Source organism: Taudactylus pleione, unplaced genomic scaffold, assembly GCF_031769625.1.
Source record: "Taudactylus pleione unplaced genomic scaffold, aTauple2 ptg000317l, whole genome shotgun sequence".
Classification (NCBI taxonomy): domain Eukaryota; kingdom Metazoa; phylum Chordata; class Amphibia; order Anura; family Myobatrachidae; genus Taudactylus; species Taudactylus pleione.
The window spans coordinates 3,855,550-3,873,572 of record NW_028284718.1 but is presented as its reverse complement, the minus strand read 5'-3'; the positions used below and the strand labels follow the sequence as shown (position 1 = coordinate 3,873,572).

Sequence of the window (18,023 nt, the reverse complement as noted above, 5' to 3'; positions counted from 1 at the left end):
AGCAGTCACTAATGTATACAATGAGGAAATATTAGCATAAATAAAATATTTCCTAATAGTCAATATTTTTCTAAGTATACTTGCTTGGAAATTGCTGTACAAAGTTTTATGATGCCCAGCATAGTTTTTCTGATGGATAAAACCCAAGACATGTCACATGCTATGTGCAGATAAGTACTTACAAATAATTTTAGCAGTTTGACAAAAAACAAAATTCAATTCTGCAAATAAGTAAATCCAATCTATTTTGAGAGTTTTGAAAAAACAAAATTCAGTTGAAATTCACTCTGGAAATTGAATTCAATAAGATAATGGAACCATGTCAAAGTATTTAATAATTTGGGCTCGTCCGGGATTTGAACCCGTGACCTCTTGCACCCAAAGTGAGAATCATAGAGTCATCAAGTAAGCATGTTTAATTTGATTTCTTAACTGTTTTTATGTGAAAATTGTATTATTTTAAAGCAGTCACTAATGTATACAAGGTGGAAATATTAGAATAAATAAAATATTTCCTAATTGTCAATATTTTTCTAAGTACACTTGCTTGGAAATTGCTGTGCAAAGTTTTATGATGCCCAGCAGAGTTTTTCTGATGGATAAAACCCAAGACATATCAAATGCTATGTGCAGATAAGTACTTACAAATAATTTTAGCAGTTTGACAAAAAACAAAATTCAATTGTGCAAATAAGTAAATCCAATCTATTTTGAGAGTTTTGAAAAACAACATTCAGTTGAAATTCACTCAGGAAATTGACTTCAATAAGATAATGGAACCATGTCAAAAAATCTGAAAAGTTGGGCTCGTCGAGGATTTGAACCCGGGACCTCTCGCACCCAAAGTGAGAGTCATAGAATCATCAAGTAAGCATGTTTTATTTGATTTCTTAACTGTTTTTATGTGAAAATGGTATTCTTTTAAAGCAGTCACTAATGTATACAAGGAGGAAATATTATCATAAATAAAATATTTCCTAATAGTCAAAATTTTTCTAAGTATACTTGCTTGGAAATTGCTGTGCAAAGTTTTATGATGCCCAGCAGAGTTTTTCTGATGGATAAAACCCAAGACATGTCACATGCTATGTGCAGGTAAGTAATTACAAATAATTTTAGCAGTTTGACAAAAAACAAAATTCAATTGTGCAAATAAGTAAATCCAATCTATTTTGTGAGTTTTTAAAAAATAATATTCAGTTGAAGATTTTACTCAGGAAATTGACTTCAATAAGATAATGGAACTATGTCAAAGAATCTGAAAATTTGGCCTCGTCCATGATTTGAACCCGGGACCTCTCACACCCTAAGCGAGAATCATAACCCTAGACCAACAAGCCACCTACCTGAACATTTTTCTATTGATTTTTCAATTGATTTAAAGAAAATAGCTTTTTGTTTTTAAAAACACCATATACATTTATGTAAAAATGAATTTGTAGAATAAATAAAATATTTCTTTATGGTCCAGTAGATAGTTTTCTAAGTATGCATATAGGAAAAGTGCAGGGACAAGATTTGTGAGTGCCTACAGAGTTTGGACTTCTCTCATGGACGAAGCTAAAGACTTGTCATATGCAATGTACAAATCATGCTTCCAGACACAGAAGAAAGGCAAAAAAAACCTTGCACTTTCATTTTTGAACTTTTTGTGTTTCAAAATGAGACTATTCTTTTAAAACATTCAAAGCTATCTAGACAGTAGGGAACCTGCAGTTTTCCTAATATACCACAATACAGTTGAAATTTGAATAAGTATGCTCTTATTTTTAGAACAACTAAAATGTTTCCGTAAGATTCTATTGATAGTTTTCTTTGTGTGCTTATTTGGAAAGTGCAGTGACAAGATTTAAAAATGGCTACAGAGTTTGGACTTGTCTGATCGATAAAACCCAAGACTTGTCAAAAGCTATGTGTAAATCATGCATAAATAGAAGAAAGGCAATTGAAAATGATGAAGGCAAGATTCATAAGTATGTACAAATTCTATTGGGAGTATGGCAAAAACAAAACTCAATTGATGCTATTGACTTAGCCAATTGAGAAAATCAGATATATATAAACCATGAGATGTACCAAACAAAAGAACCCGGGACCTCTCGCACCCAAAGCGAGAATCATACCCCTAGACCAATGTGCCAACTGAAATAAGTCTGTTTTATTTGATTTCTTAACTATTTTATATGAAAATGGTATTCTTTTAAAGCAGTCACTAATGTATACAAGGAGGAAATATTAGCATAAATAAAATATTTCCTAATAGTCAATATTTTTCTAAGTATACTTGCTTGGAAATTGCTGTGCAAAGTTTTATAATGCCCAGCAGAATTTTTCTGATGGATAAAACCCAAGACATGTCACATGCTATGTGCAGATAAGTACTTACAAATAATTTTAGCAGTTTGACAAAAAACAAAATTCAATTCTGCAAATAAGTAAATCCAATCCATTTTGAGAGTTTTGAAAAAACAACATTCAGTTGAAATTCACTCTGGAAATTGACTTCAATAAGATAATGGAACCATGTCAAAGTATCTAAAAATTTGGGCTCATCCGGGATTTGAACCCGTGACCTCTCGCACCCAAAGTGAGAATCATAGAGTCATCAAGTAAGCATGTTTTATTTGATTTCTTAACTGTTTTTATGTGAAAATTGTATTATTTTAAAGCAGTCACTAATGTATACAAGGTGGAAATATTAGAATAAATAAAATATTTCCTAATAGTCAAGTATACTTGCTTGGAAACTGCTGTGCAAAGTTTTATGATGCCCAGCAGAGTTTTTCTGATGGATGAAACCCAAGACATGTCACATGCTATGTGCAGATAAGTGCTTGCAAATAATTTTAGCAGTTTGACAAAAAACAAAATTCAATTCTGCAAATAAGTAAATCCAATCTATTTTGAGAGTTTTGAAAAAACAACATTCAGTTGAAATTCACTCTGGAAATTGACTTCAATAAGATAATGGAACCATGTCAAAGAATCTAAAAATTTGGGCTTGTCCGGGATTTGAACCCGGGACCTCTCGCACCCAAAGTGAGAGTCATAGAATCTTCAAGTAAGCATGTTTTATATGATTTCTTAACTGTTTTTATGTGAAAATTGTATTGTTTTAAAGCAGTCACTAATGTATACAAGGTAGAAATATTAGCATAAGTAATATATTTCCTAATAGTCAATATTTTTCTTAGTATACTTACTTGGAAATTGCTGTGCAAAGTTTTATGATGCCCAGCAGAGTTTTTCTGATGGATAAAACCCAAGACATGTCACATGCTTTATTCAGATAAGTACTTACAAATAATTTTAGCAGTCTGACAAAAAACAAAATTCAATTCTGCAAATAAGTAAATCCAATCTATATTGAGAGTTTTGAAAAAACAACATTCAGTTGAAATTCACTCAGGAAATTGACTTCAATAAGATAATGGAACCATGTCAAAAAATCTGAAAAGTTGGGCTCGTCCAGGATTTGATCCAGGGACCTCTCGCACCCAAAGTGAGAATCATAGAGTCATCAAGTAAGCATGTTTAATTTGATTTCTTAACTGATTTTATGTGAAAATTGTATTATTTTAAAGTAGTCACTAATGTATACAAGGAGGAAATATTAGCATAAATAAAATATTTCCTAATAGTCAATATTTTCTAAGTATACTTGCTTGGAAATTGCTCTGCAAAGTTTTATGATGCCTAGCAGAGTTTTTCTGATGGATAAAACCCAAGACATGTCACATGCTATGTGCAGATAAGTACTTACAAATAATATTAGCAGTTTGACAAAAAACAAAATTCAATTCTGCAAATAAGTATATCCAATCTATTTTGAGAGTTTTGAAAAAACAACATTCAGTTGAAATTCACTCTGGAAATTGACTTCAATAAGATAATGGAACCATGTCAAAGAATCTAAAAATTTGGGCTTGTCCGGGATTTGAACCCGGGACCTCTCGCACCCAAAGTGAGAGTCATAGAATCTTCAAGTAAGCATGTTTTATATGATTTCTTAACTGTTTTTATGTGAAAATTGTATTATTTTGAAGCAGTCACTAATGTATACAAGGTAGAAATATTAGCATAAGTAATATATTTCCTAATAGTCAATATTTTTCTAAGAATACTTACTTGGAAATTGCTGTGCAAAGTTTTATGATGCCCAGCAGAGTTTTTCTGATGGATAAAACCCAAGACATGTCACATGCTTTATTCAGATAAGTACTTACAAATAATTTTAGCAGTCCGACAAAAAACTAAATTCAATTCTGCAAATAAGTAAATCCAATCTATATTGAGAGTTTTGAAAAAACAACATTCAGTTGAAATTCACTCAGGAAATTGACTTCAAAAAGATAATGGAACCATGTCAAAGAATCTGAAAAGTTGGGCTCATCCAGGATTTGAACCCATGACCTCTCGCACTCAAAGTGAGAATCATAGAGTCATCAAGTAAGCATGTTTTATTTGATTTCTTAACTGTTTTTAAGTGAAAATGGTATTCTTTTAAAGCAGTCACTAATGTATACAAGGTGGAAATATTAGCATAAATAAAATATTTCCTAATAGTCAATATTTTTCTAAGTATACTTGCTTGGAAATTGCTGTGCAAAGTTTTATGATGCCAGCAGAGATTTCTGATGGATAAAACCCAAGACATGTCACATGCTATGTGCAGATAAGTACTTACAAATAATTTTAGCAGTTTGACAAAAAACAAAATTCAATTGTGCAAATAAGTAAATCCAATCTATTTTGAGAGTTTTGAAAAAACAACATTCAGTTGAAATTCACTCAGGAAATTGACTTCAATAAGATAATGGAACCATGTCAAAGAATCTGAAAAGTTGGGCTCGTCCAGGATTTGAACCCGGGACCTCTCGCACCCAAAGTGAGAGTCATAGAATCATCAAGTAAGCACATTTTATTTGATTTCTTAACTGTTTTTATGTGAAAATTGTATTCTTTTAAAGCAGTCACTAATGTATAAAAGGAGGAAATATTATCATAAATAAAATATTTCCTAATAGTCAATATTTTTCTAAGTATACCTGCTTGGAAATTGCTGTGCAAAGTTTTATGATGCCCAGCAGAGTTTTTCTGATGGATAAAACCCAAGACATGTCACATGCTATGTGCAGATAAGTACTTACAAATAATATTAGCAGTTTGACATAAAACAAAATTCAATTCTGCAAATAAGTAAATCCAATCTATTTTGAGAGTTTTGAAAAAACAAAATTCAGTTGAAATTCACTCAGGAAATTGACTTCAATAAGATAATGGAACCATGTCAAAGAATCTGAAAATTTGGGCTCGTCCACGATTTGAACCTGGGACCTCTCGCAACCCTAAGCGAGAATCATAACCCTAGACCAACAAGCCACCTACCTGACCATTTTTCTATTGATTTTTCAATTGATTTAAAGAAAATAGCTTTTTGTTTTTAAAAACACCATATACATTTATGTAAAAATGAATTTGTAGAATAAATAAAATATTTCCTTATGGTCCAGTAGATAGTTTTCTAAGTATGCATATAGGAAAAGTGCAGGGACAAGATTTGTGAGTGCCTACAGAGTTTGGACTTCTCTCATGGACGAAGCTAAAGACTTGTCATATGCAATGTACAAATCATGCTTCCAGACACAGAAGAAAGGCCAAAGAAAACCTTGCAATTTCATTTTTGAACTTTTTGTGTTTCAAAATGAGACTATTCTTTTAAAACATTCAAAGCTATCTAGACAGTAGGGAACCTGCAGTTTTCCTAATATTCCACAATACAGTTGAAATTTCAATAAGTATGCTCCTATTTTTAGAATAACTAAAATGTTTCCGTAAGATTCTATTGATAGTTTTCTTTGTGTGCTTATTTGGAAAGTGCAGTGACAAGATTTAAAAATGGCTACAGAGTTTGGACTTGTCTGATCGACAAAAACCCAAGACTTGTCAAAAGCTATGTGTAAATCATGCATAAATAGAAGAAAGGCAATTGAAAAATGATGAAGGCAAGATTCATAAGTATTTACAAATTCTATTGGGAGTATGGCAAAAACAAAACTCAGTTGATGCTATTGACTTAGCCAATTGAGAAAAGAAGATCTATATAAACCATGAGATGCACCGTACAAAAGAAATAGAGGGCTCATCCAGGATTTGAACCATTGACCTCTCGCAACCAAAGCGAGAATCATACCCCTAGACCAACGAGCCAACTGAAATAAGCCTGTTTAATTTGATTTCTTAACTATTTTATGTGAAAATGGTATTCTTTTAAAGCAGTCACTAATGTATACAAGGAGGAAATATTAGCATAAATAAAATATTTCCTAATAGTCAATATTTTTCTAAGTATACTTGCTTGGAAATTGCTGTACAAAGTTTTATGATGCCCAGCAGAGTTTTTCTGATGGATAAAACCCAAGACATGTCACATGCTATGTGCAGATAAGTACTTACAAATAATTTTAGCAGTTTGACAAAAATCAAAATTCAATTCTGCAAATAAGTAAATCCAATCTATTTTGAGAGTTTTGAAAAAACAAAATTCAGTTGAAATTCACTCTGGAAATTGACTTCAATAAGATAATGGAACCATGTCAAAGTATCTAAAAATGTGGGCTCGTCCGGGATTTGAACCCGTGACCTCTTGCACCCAAAGTGAGAATCATAGAGTCATCAAGTAAGCATGTTTAATTTGATTTCTTAACTGTTTTTATGTGAAAATTGTATTATTTTAGAGTAGTCACTAATGTATACAAGGTGGAAATATTAGAATAAATGAAATATTTCCTAATAGTAAATATTTTTCGAAGTATACTTGCTTGGAATTTGCTGTGCAAAGTTTTATGATGCCTGCAGAGTTTTTCTGATGGATAAAACCCAAGACATGTCACATGCTATGTGCAGATAAGTACTTACAAATAATTTTAGCAGTTTGACAAAAAACAAAATTCAATTGTGCAAATAAGTAAATCCAATCTATTTTGAGAGTTTTGAAAAAACAACATTCAGTTGAAATTCACTCAGGAAATTGACTTCAATAAGATAATGGAACCATGTCAAAGAATCTGAAAAGTTGGGCTCGTCCAGGATTTGAACCCGGGACCTCTCGCACCCAAAGTGAGAGTCATAGAATCATCAAGTAAGCACATTTTATTTGATTTCTTAACTGTTTTTATGTGAAAATTGTATTCTTTTAAAGCAGTCACTAATGTATAAAAGGAGGAAATATTATCATAAATAAAATATTTCCTAATAGTCAATATTTTTCTAAGTATACCTGCTTGGAAATTGCTGTGCAAAGTTTTATGATGCCCAGCAGAGTTTTTCTGATGGATAAAACCCAAGACATGTCACATGCTATGTGCAGATAAGTACTTACAAATAATATTAGCAGTTTGACATAAAACAAAATTCAATTCTGCAAATAAGTAAATCCAATCTATTTTGAGAGTTTTGAAAAAACAAAATTCAGTTGAAATTCACTCAGGAAATTGACTTCAATAAGATAATGGAACCATGTCAAACAATCTGAAAATTTGGGCTCGTCCACGATTTGAACCTGGGACCTCTCGCAACCCTAAGCGAGAATCATAACCCTAGACCAACAAGCCACCTACCTGATCATTTTTCTATTGATTTTTCAATTGATTTAAAGAAAATAGCTTTTTGTTTTTAAAAACACCATATACATTTATGTAAAAATGAATTTGTAGAATAAATAAAATATTTCCTTATGGTCCAGTAGATAGTTTTCTAAGTATGCATATAGGAAAAGTGCAGGGACAAGATTTGTGAGTGCCTACAGAGTTTGGACTTCTCTCATGGACGAAGCTAAAGACTTGTCATATGCAATGTACAAATCATGCTCCAGACACAGAAGAAAGGCAAAAGAAAACCTTGCACTTTCATTTTTGAACTTTTTGTGTTTCAAAATGAGACTATTCTTTTAAAACATTCAAAGCTATCTAGACAGTAGGGAACCTGCAGTTTTCCTAATATACCACAATACAGTTGAAATTTGAATAAGTATGCTCTTATTTTTAGAACAACTAAAATGTTTCCGTAAGATTCTATTGATAGTTTTCTTTGTGTGCTTATTTGGAAAGTGCAGTGACAAGATTTAAAAATGGCTACAGAGTTTGGACTTTTCTGATCGATAAAACCCAAGACTTGTCAAAAGCTATGTGTAAATCATGCATAAATAGAAGAAAGGCAATTGAAAAATGATGAAGGCAAGATTCATAAGTATGTACAAATTCTATTGGGAGTATGGCAAAAACAAAACTCAGTTGATGCTATTGACTTAGCCAATTGAGAAAATAAGATATATATAAACCATGAGATGTACTGTAAAAAAGAAATAGAGGGCTCGTCCGGGATTTGAACCCGGGACCTCTCGCACCCAAAGCAAGAATCATACCCCTAGACCAACGAGCCAACTGAAATAAGTGTGGTTTATTTGATTTCTTAACTATTTTATGTGAAAATGGTATTCTTTTAAAGCAGTCACTAATGTATACAAGGAGGAAATATTAGCATAAATAAAATATTTCCTAATAGTCAATATTTTTCTAAGTATACTTGCTTGGAAATTGCTGTACAAAGTTTTATGATGCCCAGCAGAGTTTTTCTGATGGATAAAACCCAAGACATGTCACATGCTATGTGCAGATAAGTACTTACAAATAATTTTAGCAGTTTGACAAAAATCAAAATTCAATTCTGCAAATAAGTAAATCCAATCTATTTTGAGAGTTTTGAAAAAACAAAATTCAGTTGAAATTCACTCTGGAAATTGACTTCAATAAGATAATGGAACCATGTCAAAGTATCTAAAAATTTGGGCTTGTCCGGGATTTGAACCCGTGACCTCTTGCACCCAAAGTGAGAATCATAGAGTCATCAAGTAAGCATGTTTAATTTGATTTCTTAACTGTTTTTATGTGAAAATTGTATTATTTTAAAGTAGTCACTAATGTATACAAGGTGGAAATATTAGAATAAATGAAATATTTCCTAATAGTAAATATTTTTCGAAGTATACTTGCTTGGAAATTGCTGTGCAAAGTTTTATGATGCCTGCAGAGTTTTTCTGATGGATAAAACCCAAGACATGTCACATGCTATGTGCAGATAAGTACTTACAAATAATTTTAGCAGTTTGACAAAAAACAAAATTCAATTGTGCAAATAAGTAAATCCAATCTATTTTGAGAGTTTTGAAAAAACAACATTCAGTTGAAATTCACTCAGGAAATTGACTTCAATAAGATAATGGAACCATGTCAAAGAATCTGAAAAGTTGGGCTCGTCCAGGATTTGAACCCGGGACCTCTCGCACCCAAAGTGAGAGTCATAGAATCATCAAGTAAGCACATTTTATTTGATTTCTTAACTGTTTTTATGTGAAAATTGTATTCTTTTAAAGCAGTCACTAATGTATAAAAGGAGGAAATATTATCATAAATAAAATATTTCCTAATAGTCAATATTTTTCTAAGTATACCTGCTTGGAAATTGCTGTGCAAAGTTTTATGATGCCCAGCAGAGTTTTTCTGATGGATAAAACCCAAGACATGTCACATGCTATGTGCAGATAAGTACTTACAAATAATATTAGCAGTTTGACATAAAACAAAATTCAATTCTGCAAATAAGTAAATCCAATCTATTTTGAGAGTTTTGAAAAAACAAAATTCAGTTGAAATTCACTCAGGAAATTGACTTCAATAAGATAATGGAACCATGTCAAAGAATCTGAAAATTTGGGCTCGTCCACGATTTGAACCTGGGACCTCTCGCAACCCTAAGCGAGAATCATAACCCTAGACCAACAAGCCACCTACCTGACCATTTTTCTATTGATTTTTCAATTGATTTAAAGAAAATAGCTTTTTGTTTTTAAAAACACCATATACATTTATGTAAAAATGAATTTGTAGAATAAATAAAATATTTCCTTATGGTCCAGTAGATAGTTTTCTAAGTATGCATATAGGAAAAGTGCAGGGACAAGATTTGTGAGTGCCTACAGAGTTTGGACTTCTCTCATGGACGAAGCTAAAGACTTGTCATATGCAATGTACAAATCATGCTCCAGACACAGAAGAAAGGCAAAAGAAAACCTTGCACTTTCATTTTTGAACTTTTTGTGTTTCAAAATGAGACTATTCTTTTAAAACATTCAAAGCTATCTAGACAGTAGGGAGCCTGCAGTTTTCCTAATATACCACAATACAGTTGAAATTTGAATAAGTATGCTCTTATTTTTAGAACAACTAAAATGTTTCCGTAAGATTCTATTGATAGTTTTCTTTGTGTGCTTATTTGGAAAGTGCAGTGACAAGATTTAAAAATGGCTACAGAGTTTGGACTTTTCTGATCGATAAAACCCAAGACTTGTCAAAAGCTATGTGTAAATCATGCATAAATAGAAGAAAGGCAATTGAAAAATGATGAAGGCAAGATTCATAAGTATGTACAAATTCTATTGGGAGTATGGCAAAAACAAAACTCAGTTGATGCTATTGACTTAGCCAATTGAGAAAATCAGATATATATAAACCATGAGATGTACTGTAAAAAAGAAATAGAGGGCTCGTCCGGGATTTGAACCCGGGACCTCTCGCACCCAAAGCAAGAATCATACCCCTAGACCAACGAGCCAACTGAAATAAGTGTGGTTTATTTGATTTCTTAACTATTTTATGTGAAAATGGTATTCTTTTAAAGCAGTCACTAATGTATACAAGGAGGAAATATTAGCATAAATAAAATATTTCCTAATAGTCAATATTTTTCTAAGTATACTTGCTTGGAAATTGCTGTACAAAGTTTTATGATGCCCAGCAGAGTTTTTCTGATGGATAAAACCCAAGACATGTCACATGCTATGTGCAGATAAGTACTTACAAATAATTTTAGCAGTTTGACAAAAATCAAAATTCAATTCTGCAAATAAGTAAATCCAATCTATTTTGAGAGTTTTGAAAAAACAAAATTCAGTTGAAATTCACTCTGGAAATTGACTTCAATAAGATAATGGAACCATGTCAAAGTATCTAAAAATTTGGGCTTGTCCGGGATTTGAACCCGTGACCTCTTGCACCCAAAGTGAGAATCATAGAGTCATCAAGTAAGCATGTTTAATTTGATTTCTTAACTGTTTTTATGTGAAAATTGTATTATTTTAAAGTAGTCACTAATGTATACAAGGTGGAAATATTAGAATAAATGAAATATTTCCTAATAGTAAATATTTTTCGAAGTATACTTGCTTGGAAATTGCTGTGCAAAGTTTTATGATGCCTGCAGAGTTTTTCTGATGGATAAAACCCAAGACATGTCACATGCTATGTGCAGATAAGTACTTACAAATAATTTTAGCAGTTTGACAAAAAACAAAATTCAATTGTGCAAATAAGTAAATCCAATCTATTTTGAGAGTTTTGAAAAAACAACATTCAGTTGAAATTCACTCAGGAAATTGACTTCAATAAGATAATGGAACCATGTCAAAGAATCTGAAAAGTTGGGCTCGTCCAGGATTTGAACCCGGGACCTCTCGCACCCAAAGTGAGAGTCATAGAATCATCAAGTAAGCACATTTTATTTGATTTCTTAACTGTTTTTATGTGAAAATTGTATTCTTTTAAAGCAGTCACTAATGTATAAAAGGAGGAAATATTATCATAAATAAAATATTTCCTAATAGTCAATATTTTTCTAAGTATACCTGCTTGGAAATTGCTGTGCAAAGTTTTATGATGCCCAGCAGAGTTTTTCTGATGGATAAAACCCAAGACATGTCACATGCTATGTGCAGATAAGTACTTACAAATAATATTAGCAGTTTGACATAAAACAAAATTCAATTCTGCAAATAAGTAAATCCAATCTATTTTGAGAGTTTTGAAAAAACAAAATTCAGTTGAAATTCACTCAGGAAATTGACTTCAATAAGATAATGGAACCATGTCAAAGAATCTGAAAATTTGGGCTCGTCCACGATTTGAACCTGGGACCTCTCGCAACCCTAAGCGAGAATCATAACCCTAGACCAACAAGCCACCTACCTGACCATTTTTCTATTGATTTTTCAATTGATTTAAAGAAAATAGCTTTTTGTTTTTAAAAACACCATATACATTTATGTAAAAATGAATTTGTAGAATAAATAAAATATTTCCTTATGGTCCAGTAGATAGTTTTCTAAGTATGCATATAGGAAAAGTGCAGGGACAAGATTTGTGAGTGCCTACAGAGTTTGGACTTCTCTCATGGACGAAGCTAAAGACTTGTCATATGCAATGTACAAATCATGCTTCCAGACACAGAAGAAAGGCAAAAGAAAACCTTGCACTTTCATTTTTGAACTTTTTGTGTTTCAAAATGAGACTATTCTTTTAAAACATTCAAAGCTATCTAGACAGTAGGGAACCTGCAGTTTTCCTAATATACCACAATACAGTTGAAATTTGAATAAGTATGCTCTTATTTTTAGAACAACTAAAATGTTTCCGTAAGATTCTATTGATAGTTTTCTTTGTGTGCTTATTTGGAAAGTGCAGTGACAAGATTTAAAAATGGCTACAGAGTTTGGACTTGTCTGATCGATAAAACCCAAGACTTGTCAAAAGCTATGTGTAAATCATGCATAAATAGAAGAGAGGCAATTGAAAAATGATGAAGGCAAGATTCATAAGTATGTACAAATTCTATTGGGAGTATGGCAAAAACAAAACTCAGTTGATGCTATTGACTTAGCCAATTGAGAAAATAAGATATATATAAACCATGAGATGTACTGTACAAAAGAAATAGAGGGCTCGTCCGGGATTTGAACCCGGGACCTCTCGCACCCAAAGCGAGAATCATACCCCTAGACCAACGAGCCAACTGAAATAAGTGTGGTTTATTTGATTTCTTAACTGTTTCTATGTGAAAATGGTATTCTTTTAAAGCAGTCACTAATGTATACAAGGAGGAAATATTAGCATAAATAAAATATTTCCTAATAGTCAATATTTTTCTAAGTATACTTGCTTGGAAATTGCTGTGCAAAGTTTTATGATGCCCAGCAGAGTTTTTCTGATGGATAAAACCCAAGACATGTCACATGCTATGTGCAGATAAGTACTTACAAATAATTTTAGCAGTTTGACAAAAAACAAAATTCAATTGTGCAAATAAGTAAATCCAATCTATTTTGAGAGTTTTGAAACAACAACATTCAGTTGAAATTCACTCTGGAAATTGAATTCAATAAGATAATGGAACCATGTCTAAGTATCTAAAAATTTGGGCTCGTCCGGGATTTGAACCCGTGACCTCTTGCACCCGAAGTGAGAATCATAGAGTCATCAAGTAAGCATGTTTAATTTGATTTCTTAACTGTTTTTATGTGAAAATTGTATTATTTTAAAGTAGTCACTAATGTATACAAGGTGGAAATATTAGAATAAATGAAATATTTCCTAATAGTAAATAATTTTCGAAGTATACTTGCTTGGAAATTGCTGTACAAAGTTTTATGATGCCCAGCAGAGTTTTTCTGATGGATAAAACCCAAGACATGTCACATGCTATGTGCAGATAAGTACTTACAAATAATTTTAGCAGTTTGACAAAAATCAAAATTCAATTCTGCAAATAAGTAAATCCAATCTATTTTGAGAGTTTTGAAAAAACAAAATTCAGTTGAAATTCACTCTGGAAATTGAATTCAATAAGATAATGGAACCATGTCAAAGTATCTAAAAATTTGGGCTTGTCCGGGATTTGAACCCGTGACCTCTTGCACCCAAAGTGAGAATCATAGAGTCATCAAGTAAGCAGGTTTAATTTGATTTCTTAACTGTTTTTATGTGAAAATTGTATTATTTTAAAGTAGTCACTAATGTATACAAGGTGGAAATATTAGAATAAATGAAATATTTCCTAATAGTAAATATTTTTCGAAGTATACTTGCTTGGAAATTGCTGTGCAAAGTTTTATGATGCCTGCAGAGTTTTTCTGATGGATAAAACCCAAGACATGTCACATGCTATGTGCACATAAGTACTTACAAATAATTTTAGCAGTTTGACAAAAAACAAAATTCAATTGTGCAAATAAGTAAATCCAATCTATTTTGAGAGTTTTGAAAAAACAACATTCAGTTGAAATTCACTCAGGAAATTGACTTCAATAAGATAATGGAACCATGTCAAAGAATCTGAAAAGTTGGGCTCGTCCAGGATTTGAACGCGGGACCTCTCGCACCCAAAGTGAGAGTCATAGAATCATCAAGTAAGCACATTTTATTTGATTTCTTAACTGTTTTTATGTGAAAATTGTATTCTTTTAAAGCAGTCACTAATGTATTAAAGGAGGAAATATTATCATAAATAAAATATTTCCTAATAGTCAATATTTTTCTAAGTATACCTGCTTGGAAATTGCTGTGCAAAGTTTTATGATGCCCAGCAGAGTTTTTCTGATGGATAAAACCCAAGACATGTCACATGCTATGTGCAGATAAGTACTTACAAATAATATTAGCAGTTTGACATAAAACAAAATTCAATTGTGCAAATAAGTAAATCCAATCTATTTTGAGAGTTTTGAAAAAACAAAATTCAGTTGAAATTCACTCAGGAAATTGACTTCAATAAGATAATGGAACCATGTCAAAGAATCTGAAAATTTGGGCTCGTCCACGATTTGAACCTGGGACCTCTCGCAACCATAAGCGAGAATCATAACCCTAGACCAACAAGCCACCTACCTGACCATTTTTCTATTGATTTTTCAATTGATTTAAAGAAAATAGCTTTTTGTTTTTAAAAACACCATATACATTTATGTAAAAATGAATTTGTAGAATAAATAAAATATTTCCTTATGGTCCAGTAGATAGTTTTCTAAGTATGCATATAGGAAAAGTGCAGGGACAAGATTTGTGAGTGCCTACAGAGTTTGGACTTCTCTCATGGACGAAGCTAAAGACTTGTCATATGCAATGTTCAAATCATGCTTCCAGACACAGAAGAAAGGCAAAAGAAAACCTTGCACTTTCATTTTTGAACTTTTTGTGTTTCAAAATGAGACTATTCTTTTAAAACATTCAAAGCTATCTAGACAGTAGGGAACCTGCAGTTTTCCTAATATACCACAATACAGTTGAAATTTGAATAAGTATGCTCTTATTTTTAGAACAACTAAAATGTTTCCGTAAGATTCTATTGATAGTTTTCTTTGTGTGCTTATTTGGAAAGTGCAGTGACAAGATTTAAAAATGGCTACAGAGTTTGGACTTGTCTGATCGATAAAACCCAAGACTTGTCAAAAGCTATGTGTAAATCATGCATAAATAGAAGAGAGGCAATTGAAAAATGATGAAGGCAAGATTCATAAGTATGTACAAATTCTATTGGGAGTATGGCAAAAACAAAACTCAGTTGATGCTATTGACTTAGCCAATTGAGAAAATAAGATATATATAAACCATGAGATGTACTGTACAAAAGAAATAGAGGGCTCGTCCGGGATTTGAACCCGGGACCTCTCGCACCCAAAGCGAGAATCATACCCCTAGACCAACGAGCCAACTGAAATAAGTGTGGTTTATTTGATTTCTTAACTGTTTCTATGTGAAAATGGTATTCTTTTAAAGCAGTCACTAATGTATACAAGGAGGAAATATTAGCATAAATAAAATATTTCCTAATAGTCAATATTTTTCTAAGTATACTTGCTTGGAAATTGCTGTACAAAGTTTTATGATGCCCAGCAGAGTTTTTCTGATGGATAAAACCCAAGACATGTCACATGCTATGTGCAGATAAGTACTTACAAATAATTTTAGCAGTTTGACAAAAATCAAAATTCAATTCTGCAAATAAGTAAATCCAATCTATTTTGAGAGTTTTGAAAAAACAAAATTCAGTTGAAATTCACTCTGGAAATTGACTTCAATAAGATAATGGAACCATGTCAAAGTATCTAAAAATTTGGGCTTGTCCGGGATTTGAACCCGTGACCTCTTGCACCCAAAGTGAGAATCATAGAGTCATCAAGTAAGCAGGTTTAATTTGATTTCTTAACTGTTTTTATGTGAAAATTGTATTATTTTAAAGTAGTCACTAATGTATACAAGGTGGAAATATTAGAATAAATGAAATATTTCCTAATAGTAAATATTTTTCGAAGTATACTTGCTTGGAAATTGCTGTGCAAAGTTTTATGATGCCTGCAGAGTTTTTCTGATGGATAAAACCCAAGACATGTCACATGCTATGTGCACATAAGTACTTACAAATAATTTTAGCAGTTTGACAAAAAACAAAATTCAATTGTGCAAATAAGTAAATCCAATCTATTTTGAGAGTTTTGAAAAAACAACATTCAGTTGAAATTCACTCAGGAAATTGACTTCAATAAGATAATGGAACCATGTCAAAGAATCTGAAAAGTTGGGCTCGTCCAGGATTTGAACGCGGGACCTCTCGCACCCAAAGTGAGAGTCATAGAATCATCAAGTAAGCACATTTTATTTGATTTCTTAACTGTTTTTATGTGAAAATTGTATTCTTTTAAAGCAGTCACTAATGTATTAAAGGAGGAAATATTATCATAAATAAAATATTTCCTAATAGTCAATATTTTTCTAAGTATACCTGCTTGGAAATTGCTGTGCAAAGTTTTATGATGCCCAGCAGAGTTTTTCTGATGGATAAAACCCAAGACATGTCACATGCTATGTGCAGATAAGTACTTACAAATAATATTAGCAGTTTGACATAAAACAAAATTCAATTGTGCAAATAAGTAAATCCAATCTATTTTGAGAGTTTTGAAAAAACAAAATTCAGTTGAAATTCACTCAGGAAATTGACTTCAATAAGATAATGGAACCATGTCAAAGAATCTGAAAATTTGGGCTCGTCCACGATTTGAACCTGGGACCTCTCGCAACCCTAAGCGAGAATCATAACCCTAGACCAACAAGCCACCTACCTGACCATTTTTCTATTGATTTTTCAATTGATTTAAAGAAAATAGCTTTTTGTTTTTAAAAACACCATATACATTTATGTAAAAATGAATTTGTAGAATAAATAAAATATTTCCTTATGGTCCAGTAGATAGTTTTCTAAGTATGCATATAGGAAAAGTGCAGGGACAAGATTTGTGAGTGCCTACAGAGTTTGGACTTCTCTCATGGACGAAGCTAAAGACTTGTCATATGCAATGTTCAAATCATGCTTCCAGACACAGAAGAAAGGCAAAAGAAAACCTTGCACTTTCATTTTTGAACTTTTTGTGTTTCAAAATGAGACTATTCTTTTAAAACATTCAAAGCTATCTAGACAGTAGGGAACCTGCAGTTTTCCTAATATACCACAATACAGTTGAAATTTGAATAAGTATGCTCTTATTTTTAGAACAACTAAAATGTTTCCGTAAGATTCTATTGATAGTTTTCTTTGTGTGCTTATTTGGAAAGAGCAGTGACAAGATTTAAAAATGGCTACAGAGTTTGGACTTGTCTGATCGATAAAACCCAAGACTTGTCAAAAGCTATGTGTAAATCATGCATAAATAGAAGAAAGGCAATTGAAAAATGATGAAGGCAAGATTCATAAGTATGTACAAATTCTATTGGGAGTATGGCAAAAACAAAACTCAGTTGATGCTATTGACTTAGCCAATTGAGAAAATCAGATATATATAAACCATGAGATGTACTGTACAAAAGAAATAGAGGGCTCGTCCGGGATTTGAACCCGGGACCTCTCGCACCCAAAGCGAGAATCATACCCCTAGACCAACGAGCCAACTGAAATAAGTGTGGTTTATTTGATTTCTTAACTGTTTTTATGTGAAAATGGTATTCTTTTAAAGCAGTCACTAATGTATACAAGGAGGAAATATTAGCATAAATAAAATGTTTCCTAATAGTCAATATTTTTCTAAGTATACTTGCTTGGAAATTGCTGTACAAAGTTTTATGATGCCCAGCAGAGTTTTTCTGATG

The 18,023-nt window shown here is 32.1% G+C and overlaps 5 non-coding genes across 5 annotated transcripts; all 5 read right to left on the bottom strand.

Annotated features, from left to right (window-relative positions):
* Positions 1-8,367: 8,367 nt before the first annotated feature.
* On the bottom strand, positions 8,368-8,439 carry TRNAP-UGG (transfer RNA proline (anticodon UGG)). Its single transcript has one exon. It is a non-coding gene; the product is annotated as a tRNA-Pro (tRNA).
* A 2,157-nt stretch (positions 8,440-10,596) lies between these two features.
* Positions 10,597-10,668, bottom strand: TRNAP-UGG (transfer RNA proline (anticodon UGG)). Its single transcript has one exon. It is a non-coding gene; the product is annotated as a tRNA-Pro (tRNA).
* Positions 10,669-12,826: 2,158 nt separating this feature from the next.
* TRNAP-UGG (transfer RNA proline (anticodon UGG)) lies at positions 12,827-12,898 on the bottom strand. The gene has a single exon. It is a non-coding gene; the product is annotated as a tRNA-Pro (tRNA).
* Positions 12,899-15,520: 2,622 nt separating this feature from the next.
* On the bottom strand, positions 15,521-15,592 carry TRNAP-UGG (transfer RNA proline (anticodon UGG)). The gene has a single exon. It is a non-coding gene; the product is annotated as a tRNA-Pro (tRNA).
* A 2,159-nt stretch (positions 15,593-17,751) lies between these two features.
* On the bottom strand, positions 17,752-17,823 carry TRNAP-UGG (transfer RNA proline (anticodon UGG)). The gene has a single exon. It is a non-coding gene; the product is annotated as a tRNA-Pro (tRNA).
* Between the last annotated feature and the right edge of the window lie 200 nt (positions 17,824-18,023).